Source organism: Oncorhynchus clarkii, chromosome 29, assembly GCF_045791955.1.
Source record: "Oncorhynchus clarkii lewisi isolate Uvic-CL-2024 chromosome 29, UVic_Ocla_1.0, whole genome shotgun sequence".
Classification (NCBI taxonomy): domain Eukaryota; kingdom Metazoa; phylum Chordata; class Actinopteri; order Salmoniformes; family Salmonidae; genus Oncorhynchus; species Oncorhynchus clarkii.
In genome coordinates, this window is record NC_092175.1 from 28,354,439 (window position 1) to 28,370,506 (window position 16,068).

The 16,068-nt window shown below is 40.6% G+C and overlaps 1 protein-coding gene across 1 annotated transcript in view; it reads left to right on the forward strand.

The window, feature by feature from the left end:
• LOC139387943 (gamma-aminobutyric acid receptor subunit alpha-3-like) overlaps nucleotides 1–16,068 on the forward strand; it is a 141,063-nt gene that overhangs the window by 74,938 nt on the left and 50,057 nt on the right. The window lies entirely within an intron of this gene.

The window sequence follows — 16,068 nt, forward strand, 5'->3', positions numbered from 1 at the left end:
CACACCTCCTCCTCCATGCTTCACGGTGGGAACCACACATGCAGAGATCACCTACTTTGCGTCTCACAAAGACACGGCGGTTGGAACCAAAAATCGCAAATTTGGAATCATCAGACCAAAGGACAGATTTCCACCGGTCGAATGTCCATTGCTCGTGTTTCTTGGCCCAAACAAGTCTCTTCTTCTAATTAGTGTCCTTTAGTAGTGGTATTTCTGAGGCTGGTAACTCTAATGAACTTATCCTCTGCAGCAGAGGTTAATCTGGGTCTTCCTTTCCTGTGGCTGTCCTCATGAGAGCCAGTTTCATCATAGCGCTTGATGGTTTTTGCAACTGCACTTGAAGAAACTTGAAAAGTTCTTGCCATTTTCCGTATTGACTGGCCTTCATGTCTTAAAGTAATGATGGACTGTTGTTTCTCTTTGCTTATTTGAGCTGTTCCTACCATAATATCGACTTGGTCTTTTACTAAATATAGGGCTATATTCTGTATACAATTCCTACTTTGTCACAACACAACTGATTGGCTCAAACTCATTAAGAAGGTAAGAAATTCCACAAATGAACTTTTATTAGCAAGGCACACCTGTTAATTTAAATGCATTCCAGGTGACTAACTCATGAAGCTGGTTGAGAAAATGCCAAAAGTATGCAAAGCTGTCATCAAGGCAAAGGGTGGCTACTTTGAAGAATCTCAAATATAAAATATATAATATAAATATCTCCTGCTCTTTTGGTTCCTTCTACACACATGTTATAGAGGGAAGGGGGGGGGGGGGGGGGGAGCTAGCTCTTCTTTGTGTCGTCTTCTTTCCCTTGTGTCTGTGGATCTCCCTTCTCTCCCACTGGTGGGATGTTTTTTTATGTTTGTGTTTTCTCTCTGCACTCTGTTGATGAGAAATCAATCACCCTGCCTGGAGGAGCACCAGCTGCTCTATGTATCGGCTGTGCCACTTGGCCTTGTGTAGATTGGCTCTGCCCTTTTTTCCCCAAAATTATTTTTATCTTCAAAATTAATCCCCCACCTTGACTCAGTAGCCTATCCAGGCCTAAAAGGAAAACAAAAAAATGATATATTGGCCCAGCTAAGCCAAACACAACTGGGCTATGTTTATTTATCGCATGGGGATTCTTCCTGGGTTGTGTTGGGGGCAAGGGGGGAAATGTGGAGAGTGTTGGGGTTTCACTGAAAATGCTTGGCACAAAAAAGGTGGTCTGACATGACTAGAAGGAATCCTTGTAGTTTCTCAGTCAGTGGAGCAGGTGCAACACTTCTATAGTAGGTCAGAAAAGGCCACAATACTCTAAAGTCACCAAGAGGTTGCTTGCTCTCGCTCTCTCTCTCTCTGTTCTATCTCTCTCTCTATCTTCACATTTCCCAGCCCCACCTATTACATCTGTATACTCACTCTGTCTTCATATATCTTTTTCTGTAAGTGGGGAAAGTGCTTTGGTGTTTCCACTGGGTTTCTACTTCATAATTAACACCCTCCATGTGATATAATTAACACAGATGAATGACTTAAAAGGGATGAACTAAATTCTTAAAGGAGAGGATAGAAGAGAGGGAATAGCTAGCAGAGAGCTGTAGAGAAATGGCAATTAAAACCGGGAAAAGACTAAACACAAGGGGGAGTGGGGGAAGAAGAGAAGGGACTTGAACATTCACACTAGAACACAAGCCATGCTTTTATCAGACATACTGTAGTGTTCCCTCTGTTTGTGCTTTCAAGGTTTTTTATATTCTCTGTTCCTTTGAAATAATAGAATTACTGGTTTGACTTGGCCACAGAAACAGGAGTTAAAAGAGTGAGATTCGTGAACTGTAAAAGTACAGTATAGAATTGCGCAATACGTGTGGGTCTTTGTCTGTCTGTCTGTCTGTCTGTCTGTCTCGTTCCGTTCCGTTTTAGGTGTATTATTTGTAAGGGAAGTTGTAGTGGGGAGCTGCGTTTGATAAGAGATAACAGGCCATAATGGTGTAGCTGATTGAAAGATACTGTAGATGTAACTTATTTTGATGAGAGTTGTGCCGTCGCTTTTCATGGTGCACAGAAGCATTCCGATTATTCAGCTCCAACATGTTGTTAAAGGGAGACGACTGAAAGAACAATCCATTTTTTCTCTTTCTCATAGACGGAGTTTAATCAAAGTAGGAATCTAATTATATTTGACTTGCATTAAGCGCAGACCATTTCTTGAGGTGCTGAAAAAAAGTTAAGATCCCAGGGCTGGGAAAAATCGAATCAAAGCAATGTTCGTTTGTTTCTTTCGGCTACTTTCCACACCAAAAGCTTCTCATCTGCTTGTGTTTCTTTTCTGTCGGTTTTGCATATCAGGGAGTTGTTTTCTCTTTTGTGAACATGCTCATTGCTACTGAAGGTTGATGGGTGGGATGAATAAAGATGTAACTCTAACTGATATTTAGCTTCAGCAAGGAAGGAAATAGAAAGGGTTTGGGTTTTTAACTCAATACGTCTATCCTGCCTCTTTCTCCACATCTAGAGGCGACAGATACTTTTGTCATTTTGTTTGTGTGTTTGTTTCTTGGTACAGTATGTACTCTGTATAGCTGCAAGTATTTTGGTAGGCAGAATTAACCCATTTTATAGGGTTTAATCCTCAATCTTCAATTAGCATTTTCCAGACTATGAGTAATCACAGCTTCACATTCTTCTGTCTCTTACATCTGTTTACGGGACATGCTGATCCTGATCTCTCCCTCAAGCTAAGGTACTTTAGGAGTGGAGTGTATGCCTCCTCCTCTCTTCTGTTCTGCCCCCCCCTCTCTGCCCCCCTTCTCTCTCCTTCTGAAATTTGCTCATTCTTTATCTCTCTCTCTCTCTCTCTCTCTCTCACACACACACGCACGCACACACAAATACACACACATTGAGTACAAGATGAAATATTTTAGCTCGAGGAAGCTGAGCAAGCTGGTCTTATTCCCCAATGCTAAGCCTCACCATGGCCTATAGCTCAACAAAATGTAAACAATACATAATCTATGCACATGTGAGGCAAGGGGTCTGTCTAAATCAGCCATTTTGAGCTAGATTACACACTGTCACTGTAGAGACATCTATGTTTTTGTACAACATGTCAGCAATCAATGCTTCAATATAGGGAAGGATGAAAACAATGGAATATATCCTGAAGAATTTATAAAATGCATTTTGAAAATAGGTAATTTTATACATGAAGCAAATGTTTGTGCACCCAGTGATTATTCAACATACAGCTGAAGTGAGGGGGATGTTAGACGTTTGGCAGATGGCAGACAACATATGATGCATTTTTTATCACTAGGCTTACCCATTGAGTTTTTTTATATGGGCGCGATACGATTCATGTGCCCATAAATCAGCACAATCTATAATTTCCAGCGTCTTGGATCTTATTGGGATTGTGTTTTCTGTGCTAATGCAGATACAAAAAAGATTAACGAAGAGCAAGCTACAATACGGCAAACTCAGCAAACATGGTATTTGAGGTAAATGCATTGAAGCCACCATCCTAATGATCAACCGCCAATGGCTTTGGTTTTGGGTGCACCAATCATTTGTTTGTTGCTCCGCTAGTTTCACTCTGTTAATCAGGCTTTTTGTGTATTACTAGCTTGGTTTCCATCCAACTGGTGACAGACAGAGTCTGGTTAATGCAGGGGCTTATCAGGGCTGAAAAACTAAAAGTAAAAAAAATAAATGCATGTATACAGTATATATTATACAGTATATGCTAGATATGTAATATATATATTTTTACTGCAACCTCCAACCCCAGGAGGATTCAGGAGCCCACTCTCAATGTGTGTAGACAGCCTGCTGCAGAGGTCAAACGTTTTCTGTAAGTCTTCACAAGGTTTTCACACACTGTTGGTGGTATTTTGGCCCATTCCTCCATGCAGATCTCCTCTAGAGCAGTGATGTTTTGGGGCTGTTGCTGGGCAACACAGACTTTCAACTCCCTCCAAAGATTTTCTATGGGGTTGAGATCTGGAGACTGGCTAGGCCACTCCAGGACCTTGAAATGCTTCTTATGAAGCCACTCCTTCGTTGCCCGGGCGGTGTGTTTGGGATCATTGTCGTGCTGAAAGACCCAGCCACGTTTCATCTTCAATGCCCTTGCTGATGGAAGGAGGTTTTCACGCAAAATCTCACGATATGTGGCCCCGTTCATTCTTTCCTTTACACGGATCAGTCGTCCTGGTCCCTTTGCAGAAAAACAGCCCCAAAGCATGATGTTTTCACCCCGATGCTTCACAGTAGGTATGGTGTTCTTTGGATGCAACTCAGCATTCTTTGTCCTCCAAACACGACGAGTTGAGTTTTTACCAAAAAGTTATATTTTGGTTTCATCTGACCATATGACATTCTCCCAATCTTCTTCTGGATCATCCAAATGCTCTCTAGCAAACTTCAGATGGGCCTGGACATTTACTGGCTTAAGCAGGGGGACACGTCTGGCACTGCAGGATTTGAGTCCCTGGCGGCGTCGAGTGTTACTGATGGTAGGCTTTGTTACATTGGTCCCAGCTCTCTGCAGGTCATTCACTAGTGTGGTTCTGGGATCTCCCCCAGATCGAGGGAGATTATCAGTGGTCTTGTATGTCTTCCATTTCCTAATAATTGCTCCCACAGTTGATTTCTTCAAACCAAGCTGCTTACCTATTGCAGATTCAGTCTTCCCAGCCTGGTGCAGGTCTACAATTTTGTTTCTGGTGTCCTTTGACAGCTCTTTGGTCTTGGCCATAGTGGAGTTTGGAGTGTGACTATTTGATGTTGTGGACAGGTGTCTTTTATACAGATAACAAGTTCGAACAGGTGCCATTAATACAGGTAACGAGTGGAGAACAGAGAAGCCTCTTAAAGAAGAAGTTACAGGTCTGTGAGAGCCAGAAATCTTGCTTGTTTGTAGGTGACCAAATACTTATTTTCCACCATAATTTGCAAATAAATTCATAAAAAATCCTACAATGTGATTTTTTAAATTCTTTTTCTAATTTTGTCTCTCATAGTTCAAGTGTACCTATGATGAAAATTACAGGCCTCTCTCATCTTTTTAAGTGGGAGAACTTGCACAATTGGTGGCTGACTAAATACTTTTTTGCCCCACTGTAATTGCCAAAATAAAGGAAACCAATATAAAACGTCTTAAAAACTGTGTTGGGCCACCACGAGATGCCAGCACAGCTTCAATGTGCCTTGGCATAGATTCTACAAGTGGACCTAAACCATGCCAGGAAAATGCCCCGCACACACCATAACATAAACTTTGTATCCCTAGTTTACTCAAGTGTTTCCTTTATTTTGGCAGTTACCGGTTACCTACAGTCTGGAAGTTTGCAATTTGGACAGCATATGCGCCAAATATACAGCTTGTTGCATTGTGTCCATAGACCTATAATCCATAGAAGGGTTTTGGAACCTTTCACCCTGGAAATGTGAGCGTTAGACTCATGGGTACACTTAGCAATGGCTGCCGGCCTGACTTGAACAGTAACTGCCATCTATGGATTATATTTCTATTGTTGGTTGCAGCTATCTGTTTCCCTTTTTGCAAATTTCTAAATGCAATCGCAGAAAAAACGTACAGTTTAGAACCAATGAAATAAAATACATCTCAACATCTCCCAATTTTCTGCGAAGTAGCTCATCTTGAGATAGGCTATTGCCAAGAGGATAGCGTCGGCCATAGCCTATGGCTTCATCTTCATCATTAGGTGAGTTAGTGTGCCACAGGGAATTGTATTTAGTAGCCTGTAGCCTATAATATATATACTGTATACACTGAGTGTACAAACATTAAGAACACCTGCTCTTTCCATGACATAGACTGACCAGGTGAATCCAGGTGAAAGCTATGATCCCTTATTGATGTCACTTGTTAAATCCACTTCAATGAGTCTAGATGAAGGGGAGACAGGTTAAAGAAGGATGTTTAAGCCTTGAGGCAATTGAGACATTGATTGTGTATGTGTGCCATTTAAAGAGTGCATGGGCATGACAAAATATTAAAGTGCCATTGAATGGGATATGGTAGTAGCTGCCAGGCGCGCCAGTTTGTGTCAAGAACTGCAATGCTGCTGGGTTTTTGACGCTCAACAGTATCCCGTGTGTATAAAAAATGGTCCACCACCCAAAGGACATCCAGCCAACTTGACTGTGGGAAGCATTGGAGTCAACATTGGCCAGCATCCTGTGGAACACTTTTGACATGTCCATGTGCTAACGAATTGAGGCTGTTCTCAGGGCAACTCAATATTAGGAAGGTCCTTAATGTTTTGTACACTCAGTGATTATTGCCTCATAATATTGTACAATTTGTGTGTCACTTCATTGGCCAGGGCTATTGTTTGTTTGAATTCAAGACCAGATTGATTTCAGTTTGTCAGTGTCAGAGTATCCACTCATTTTGGTTTATTTGTGTGGTATTAAAAAAGATTCAGCTAATGTCTTCTGTCATGTAAATGACGTAGAATTGCATGAAATGCTTTTTTAAAAGGCAATTTTTTTGGGGGGACCCTGCTAACAAATGTTTCCCATGTGTGGAAATCCCAAAAAATGCCTCTGCTCAACTGGCTTTATTATAAAGGGGCTTTTTCTTCAACAGTAAATTTACCAAGCATGTTGTGGATAAAAGGCTGCGCGTATTGATATAGTGCACATAAAAATGACTTTTGAGGTTAAATTCCCATGTACCGAATAAAAAATGCAAGTTAAATGGGGCTGCATTGCATTTTCAACTCTACTGGCCGTTTTGTCCCAAAACATATTTTGTTATATAGTGAATGTGCCCACTCTGGTCTTGACTTGTGTGCTCTAGCCAACAGGTTGCAGCAGGTGTTTATATGCAATTAAAAGTATTACATGACATAATATTTCATAACACTTTTCACAACAGATTAAGTGTGACCACACGACTGAAGGACCTGCCTTGTTGATAGTGTTGGTAAGAAGGAAGAGCAGCTCTTTATTATGGACAGACTCCCCCCCATTTTAGCTACTGTTGCCTCAACATGTATTAAGCATAACCTCAACTTGCTCCATTTCCACATTATTCATTACAAGATTTAGTTGAGGTTTAGGGTTTAGTGAATGATTTGTCCCAAATACAGTGCCTTTAGTTGTTGAAATATTTAGGAGTAACTTATGTAACTTTGTTAAGTGTTGCAGTGATCACATACAGTGTTGAGTCATCCGCATACATAGACATAGCATAGCATACATTGGCTTTATTCAAAGCCCGTGGCATATCATTAGTAAAGATTGAATTAGTCCTTTTCCATCCAAGTTGTAAGACCCAGGTGGCTTGTCATTGTTGATAGACAACAATAATTTGTTCACCTCTTCCACACTCACTTTATGGAATTCAAAATTACAATGCTTGTCTTTCATAATTTTGCTAGTTATACTTGGATTTGTTGCTGGTAGTCATGCTTAAGTGTTCTACTCTTGCCAAAGAAACAATCATTAAAGTAGTTGGCAATATCAGTGGATTTTGTGATGAATGAGCCATGTGAGTCAATGAATGATGGAGCTGAGTTTGCCTTTTCTCCAAAATGTCATATAAGGTGCTCCAAAGCTTTTTAGTATCATTCTTTATATAATTTTTCTTTGTTTCATATTGTAGTTTCTTCTTTTTATTCAGTTGTCACATGATTTCTACATTTGCAGTACTTTTGCCAATCGGTTGTACAGCCAGACTTATTTGCCATTCCTTTTGCCTGATTCCCGCTCAACCATTCAATTTTTCAATTCCTCATCAATCCAGTTTTAACAGTTTTTATAGTAATTTTCTTAAAGGTAAATGCTTATTCGTAACTGGAATAACCAATTTCATGAATGTGTCAAGCGCAGCGTCTGGTTGCTCCTCAATACACACCACAGACCAGCAAATATTATTTACATAATTAACATAGGAATCACTACAAAACTTATTGTATGACCTCTTATGCCCAGCCTTTGGAACTTTGGTTTTACGAGAAATGGCTACTACATTGTGATCTCTACATCTGATGGATTTGGATACTGCTTTAAAGCAGATTTCTGCAGCATTAGTAAAGATGTGATCAATACATGTGGATGATTTCATTCCTGTGCTGTTTGTAACTACCCTGGTAGGTTGACTGATAACCTGAACCAGGTTGCAGGCACTGTTTACCGTTTGAAGCTTTTTCTTGAGTGGGCGTCTTGATGCAAGCCAGTCAATATTTTGGACACACAGAAAATATAACTCTCTGTTGATATCACATACAGTATCAAGCATTTCACACATATTATCCAGATACTGACTGTTAGCACTTGGTGGTCTATAGCATCTTCCCACAAGAATGGGCTTTAGGTGAGGCAAGTGAACCTGTAGCCATATTACTTCAACAGTATTTAACATGAGATCCTCTATAAACTTTACAGGAATGTGGCTCTGAATAGAGACCGCAACATCGCCCCCATTGGCATTTCTGTATTTTCTGTAGATGTTATAACCATGTATTGCAACCACTGTATCATAAAAGATATTATCTAAGTGAGTTTCAAAGATATGAATATGAATATGATCTGTAACTAGCAAGTTATCGATTTCATGAACCTTGTTTCTTTCTATGTTAATGTAGGCTATTTTTTGCGCTTTTCTGGAATGCTTGATTATTTTACTTTACTGGGAAGCTCACCAGAAGTAGACATGACAATGTTATTTATGTTTGAGATGATAGTACAGGGTGAGCTGCACACAGTGAACTTCCTACAAGGGCACACCGCCTCAGTGCTAACAGTATAACTCTGGTTCATAGGCACATGATTACTGCATACAATAGCTGTAGGAGACATGCAGGGGAGTTAGAGGGACATCAATTAAGTTACTTACATTGTGACTACCAACACCCCTGGGATAATGTACATTTGCCGCAGCATTACGACAAATCAGCGACACAATGGTAGGGATTATCTGAGCTGGTCTTGGGTCATTGATAAGTCATTGTCTCAACGCAGCCTTGAAATGTGTGGACAGGGTCCAGGAGCCAAGATGATTTGGATGGACTCATTCCTGTGGAGCATCTTCTGTTTCCAGAAGGTGTCAAAGTTATCTATAAAAGTTATTCCAACAGAACTACAGTAGTCTTTTAGCCAGGTGTGTAATGCCAGTAGCTTGCTGAATCTTTCACATCCTTTTTTTTGTACCCCTTTTTCTCTCCAATTTTGTGGTATCCAATTGTTATTAGCTACTATCTTGTCTCATCGATACAACTCCCGTACGGGCTCGGGAGAGACAAAAGTTGAAAGTCATGCGTCCTCCGATACACAACCCAACCAAGCCGCACTGCTTCTTAACACAGCGTGCATCCAACCCGGAAGCCAGCCGCACCAATGTGTCGGAGGAAACACAGTGCACCTGGCAACCTTGGTTGGCGTGCACTGCGCCCGGCCCGCCACAGGAGTCGCTGGTGCGCGATGAAACATGGATATCCCTACCGGCCAAACCCTCCCTAACCCGGACGACGCTATGCCAATTGTGCGTCGCCCCACGGACCTCCCGGTCGCGGCCGGTTACGACAGAGCTTGGGCGCTAACCCAGAGTCACTGGTGGCACAGCTGGCGCTGCAGTACGGCGCCCTTAACCACTGCGCCACCCGGGAGGCATCCTTGACCCAACAATGGTACCAAAACTGAAATAATTGGATAATTGCTTTTTGGAATCTTTCAGGGCTAGAATCAGTTCTTTAAAATCAATTTTCAGCCTTTCCGTGCTAGCCCTCCTCATGTTATTTGACCCCCCATGTCGTAGTACTTTCCCAAATCGTAGTGGGAGGACACACGACATATCATCGCGTCACTCCAAGTTTACTTTGATATGATGGGTATTATATAAATATTTGCCATAAAGACAGTTCCACCGCCATTTATTGCATAATTAAATTTACCAACACAAAAAGATCCCACCTTGTCTAGCATAATTTTGTTTTGTCGACATTTGGAAAGTTACTGACAAATTAGCTGATTCCATCAGGCTTGTCTTGACCTTTTTATCTGGCGTACTTTACTCCAATAAAAAGGTTGGCTAGAAACCTGGTTAATGTTGCCACTATGAAGTGTCATGTTTTGGTAAAAATATGGCTATTTCTGTATTAAAGCCCCATTGCAGTCAAAAACGTGATTTTTCTGTGTTTTATATATATTTCCATATCATGAAATTGTGAAAATTATGATAATGCATTTTTTGTGTAAATGTTGTTTGAAAGGACCGCCTGAAATATCACCCTGATTTGGTGGGGTGGAGTTTTGACATCACCAGGTGTTAAATGAGTTAATAGACCAATAAGAAAGAGTTCTAAACCTCTCTGCCAATAACAGCTAGTTTTCAGTTTCCCCCTTTTTTGTTAGTTTTCAACTGAAATGGTAAAAAATAATCACAGTAAAATATTTAATTGTCACCCAAAAATAATTTTATATCGAAATAAAAATGGCTGCATTGGACCTTTAGGTAATGGTAAGATCTGACATTGGACATATGTCCTCAAAATTGAATAGGTGAAATGTTTGCTCCTTCTGCCTTGCTTAGGTAGGGGGAGTGACAATTATCCTGTTTTTGGAGTAACACATGTTGCTAACTCCCAAGGGGAAGAGCAATGTTTACCACGGTATAAGATCATTGTTTACAGTTCAAGTATATTTACATACACTTAGGTTGGAGTTGTCATGACGTTGGCCTGGGGGTAGGTTTATGACAGTCATAAATACCTCTTCCCCCCTTTTTCCTCTCACTACCCTACTGATGTGAAATTTGAAAACCCCTTGGTTAACATAGAGATTCTGGGAACATCAGAAGGTGGGAGGGAAATTAACTATATTCTGGTAATCCGACCAATTGAACATATGCGGTGGTCCTTAATGAATATGATGACAGTTCGGTTGTCATCTGAGACATTCTCCTCAATGATAGGAGGACATAAACTCTACCGTAGAAAGTCTACACATCAGAGTTATCGGATTCACATGGAATTGTTGTTCAATTTAAATGTTTGAATATGAAATTATTGGTGAAAAGATTAAATGTAATTTTAGCTTCCAAATGAGAGATTTGGGTTTTCATAAAATGCTCAATCTGCTCAATCAGTGACCCGCCCCTGTGAAGAGACATGGGCTGTAGACTGTGAAACACGCCCTTCTCCCTCCACTTTATAAGCCCTTGATGACAATATAACCTCCTTTTCCAAGTACGTGAGGTCTGCAGCCTCTGCGTTAAAAGGACTAACATGTCAACTACAGAACTAAGCCAACCTCAGCGTGAGCTTTGGTTGTGAATGGTATGAACTTTTAACTCTTATTCACTACAGAAGTGATACCTCCTAGCCGTTGAGTTAGCCACAGCAGCTGCAAACGCGGGCTAGGAAAGGACAGACAGAGTATCCCATCTACCACACATCGACGTTACTACAACATATATAATTGACAACCAGAGACATTCTTCAAAGGACAAAGGACTCGGTTTGGCAACACGGCCTTCCATCTACCACCAACCTACCGAAGCGCAGCTCAGAGTAAATATTTATTGCATTTTCCTTTTCCAAATGGGCGGTAATTTAGAATGCATAAGATACTGTATTTACGATAGCACAGCTTCTCCCTTTGGCCCTCAGTCTTCCCGCTCTTTCACTCAAACCCAGCCCCTTTTCTTTTGTGTAACCAGCTGTCATATCTGTTTCCGCCCGCTAGGGACGTTTTCCTTTATGACGTAATATGTAATTCTGTGTGATTAGTTAGGTATTTAGTAAATAAATAATTAAACCCAATTTTGTATTGCTGATTCAACTTGGTAGCCAGGGTTCGTGAAGAATTTACAACTTTCAGATGAGACTGAATTAAGGTGACGATTAATATTGACTGCTATTGATGTAAAATATTACTAGGTCTCTAAGAGTTTATTCTGAAGATAACAGCTCTATAAATATTATTTCGTGGTGCCCTGACTCTCTAGTTAATTACATTTACATGATTAGCTCAATCAGGTCATATTAATTACGGAGAAAGGATTTTATAGAATAGCATGTCATATCACTTAATCCGGCATAGCCAAAGACACGACAGAGTCATTCAAACTCGTTTTTCAACCACTCCACAAATTTCTTGTTAACAAACTACTGTCAAGTCGGTTAGGACTTTGTGCATGACACAAGTAATTTTTCCAACAATTGTTTACAGACAGATTATTTCACGTATAACTCACTGTATCACAATTCCAGTGGGTCAGAAGTTTACATACACTAAGTTGGCTGTGCCTTTAAACAGCTTGGAAAATTCCAGAAAATTATGTCATGGCTTTAGAAGCTTCTGTTGGGCTAATTGACATCATTTGAGTCAATTGGAAGTGTACCTGTTAATGTATTTCAAGGCCTACCTTCAAACTCAGTGCCTCTTTGCTTGACATCATGGAAAAATCAAAAGAAAATCAGCCAAGACCTCAGAAAAAAATTATAGGCCTCCACAAGTCTGGCTCATCTTTGGGAGCAATTTCCAAACGCCTGAAGGTACCACATCCTTCTGTACAACCAATAGTACGCAAGTGTTAACACCATGGGACCATGCAGCCGACATACCACTCAGGAAGGAGACACCTTCTGTCTCCTGGAGATGAACGTACTTTGATGAACCATACTCCAAAACCGCCATAAAAAAGCCAGACTACGGTTTGCAACTGCACATGGGGACAAAGATCATACTTTTTGGAGTAATGTCCTCTGGTCTGATGAAACAAAAATAGAGCTGTTTGGCCATAATGACCATCGTTATGTTTGGGGGAAAAAGGGGGAGGCTTGCAAGCCGAAGAACACCATCCCAACCGTGAAGCACGGGTTGGCAGCATCATGTTGTGGGGGTTCTTTGCTGCAGGAGGGACTGGTGCACTTCACAAAATAGATGGCATCATGAGGAAGGGATGTTATGTGGATATATTGAAGCAACATCTCAAGACATCAGTTAAAGCTTGGTCTCAAATGGGTCTTCCAAATTGATAATGACCCCAAGCAGACTTCCAAAGTTGTGGCAAAATGGCTTAAGGACAACAAAGTCAAGGGTCCCATACCTTGACTTTGTTGTCCTTAAGCCATTTTGTCACAATTTTGCAGAACTGAAAAAGCGTGTGCGAGCAAGGATGCCTACAAACCTGACTCAATTACACCAGCTCTGTCAGGAGGAATGGGCCAAATTCACCCAACTTATTGTGGGAAGCTTGTGGAAGGCTACCAGAAACATTTGACCCAAGTTAAACAATTTAAAGGCAATGCTACCAAATACTAATTGACTGTATGTAAACTTCCTACCCACTGGGGATGTGATGAAAGAAATAAAATTATGAAATAAATAAAATCTGAAATAAATCATTCTCTCTCTCTACTATTATTCTGAGATTTCACATTCTTAAAATAAAGTGGTGATCCTAACTGACCTAAGGCAATGGAATTTTTACTTGGATTAAATGTCAGGAATTGTGAAAACTGAGTTTAAATGTATTTTGCTAAGGTGTATGTAAACTTCCGACTTCAACTGTATGTATTTAGTTATGTAATGACTATTACCTGAATCTGTGCATTTAATGCATTTATTTTGTGCCATTAATTGTTGATTGGTGCATAATGTTTTTTTCCAAGGTGAGGCCTTGATATTACAGTTTTTTCCAACTGCTTACACACGTTTTCAAAACGGTCTCCTTTTCTTTAAAACTCTACACACAATTCCCAAAACTGCACACACAAAATGCAAAATGCCTCACATCTCCTTCAAAATGTAACACTGCATTCAAAATGCCATAAACACATGTCAGAATGAAGCATTTGCATCAAATGGCAAACACTGCTTTCATAATAGTACATTTTTGGATATACCATGTAAACACTGGTGTTCTAAATCTAAAGCTCTTTGGTCTTTCATAGGCTTATATCTACATTTCAATACAATGTTCTACAGTGAAAGTAATCTGCTGAGAAGGGTAACAAGTACACTGTAAACACCAATGCAATGTAGAAACAAAAAATATTTATTAGGCCAAACATTACTGTTGTGGACAGTAGCATACAATAAAACCATAAACATATGTAAACCAAAAGTATATTCTTTAGAATACAGTAAAGAACACAATTGTGTGTGTGGGGTCCCGGGGGGGTAGTCCAGGAATTGGTGGGGGGGGGGGGCAGTCACCAGTGCTAAGTTACTCTTCATCTCTTCTCCGGCCTGGGTCTGGCCACAATACTTTGTCCACATCACAAGATACGTTTTCTCTTGCCAAACATCGAGGGAAGTATCTCCTAGCATGGCGTATCCAACCTTGGACAGAGGCAACCTCTATGTCCCCACATGCGTCCTCAATTGCCTGGAGAAGTGGCATGCGGGCATAGGGTTGACGATCATACACTTTCCAGCACCAGGCTGAGAAGAATTCCTCTATGGGATTTAGAAAAGGTGAATATGGGGGTAGGTACAAAACTACAAATTGTGGATGGGTGTCAAACCAGTTTTGGACCAGAACAGCCCGGTGAAAACTAACATTGTCCCATAAAAACGACAAATCTAGCAGGCTCCTGATCTGGATCAGGGACAAGCATTGTGTAAATTGCATCCAGAAAAGTGAGCATATGGCCGGCGTTGTACGGACCCATTGTGACATTGTGATGGAGAACCTCGTTTTGAGTGATGGCAGCAACCAGTTATATTACCCCCACGCTGTCCAGGGACATTGGTAATTGCCCTCTGTCCTATTACATTTCTTCCGCGGCGCCTGGTTTTGGTGAGGTTGAAGCCAACCTCATCCACATAAATAAATTCATGGAGAATTACATGGGCATCCAGCTCCAATACTCTCTGTAACAGACAAAAGGATATACAGATGAGTAAATATGATGTCTGAAGTACTGGAAGTAGTGTTGCATACATACCTCTACAAAGTCATGTCGCATATTCTTGACTCTGTCAGAGTTTCTCTCAAATGGCACCTTGTAAAGTTGTTTCATCGTCACTCGGTGCCGTTGGAGGATGCGTTGTATGGTCGACAGGCTTACAGCATTGATGTTGTTAAATATGGTGTCATTATTCAAGATATGCTCTCTTATCTCCAGAATCCTAATTGCATTGTTGGCCAAAACCATATTTATAATTACAGTTTCTTGCACATACGTAAACAAGCGTTCTCGTCCTCCAATATGTCTTTGCCTTTCCACTCTGTACAGAATTCAAACACAGTATGTGTTCAGCATAGGAACTGTAAACAATGTACAAAAAAATGTAGTACAGCATGATAACCAACCTCATTCATTCATTGCAGTGCAGTAAATGGATGGCTATAGTTGCATACCTGTTCTCATTTCTGAAGGTTTGAATTATGAACGCCACTGTAAATCGACTCAAGTTGGCCTGGACTCTCATTCCAGCCTTTCTCATGGTCAAACCGTAGTTGATCTCATGATCAACAAGTGTTGCCCTAATCTCATCATAGATGGCTCTCCTTCCTTCTCTTCTTTTCCCCCGTCCTCCTCTTCCTCTTCCTCTCCCTCCTACTCCTCTTGCTCTCTGTCCATTGTTGGCATCCATTGTTCAAAACAGGTCATCTGACCTTTGACCTATTTATAGGCCTATACTACAGTAAAGCAGTGATTGGTAAGTGATCAGTTAAGCTATTAGTGTTTGCACATGTGAGGAGTGTGTGTGTGTGACCTGGTGAATAATTGTAGCATTTTGATTGGTTGTGTTTGGAAAAGGAAAGCAAGTCACTTCCTGTTAGATTTTTGTGTTTTAGGTAGAGAATTGTGTGTAGTGTTTTGAAAAAAGTGTTTTATGCAATTGATAACTGAGTCAAAGGCTGAGAAATAGCTTATGTTTTGGGATATTTGTTATGTTGTGTAAGCAGTTGGAAAAAACTGTAATGTACAGTATAAAACGTCTGCCATTCCTGTAGTGACCAGACACAGGACAGGTTGCTACATTGTTGCTAACAGGCCTTATTGAGGCCTGGATGTACGTGTTGGTATGGACATTATTACTGTTTTTTGATATCTGTCCATTTGATGTTCCTGTTTGTTCATCCTG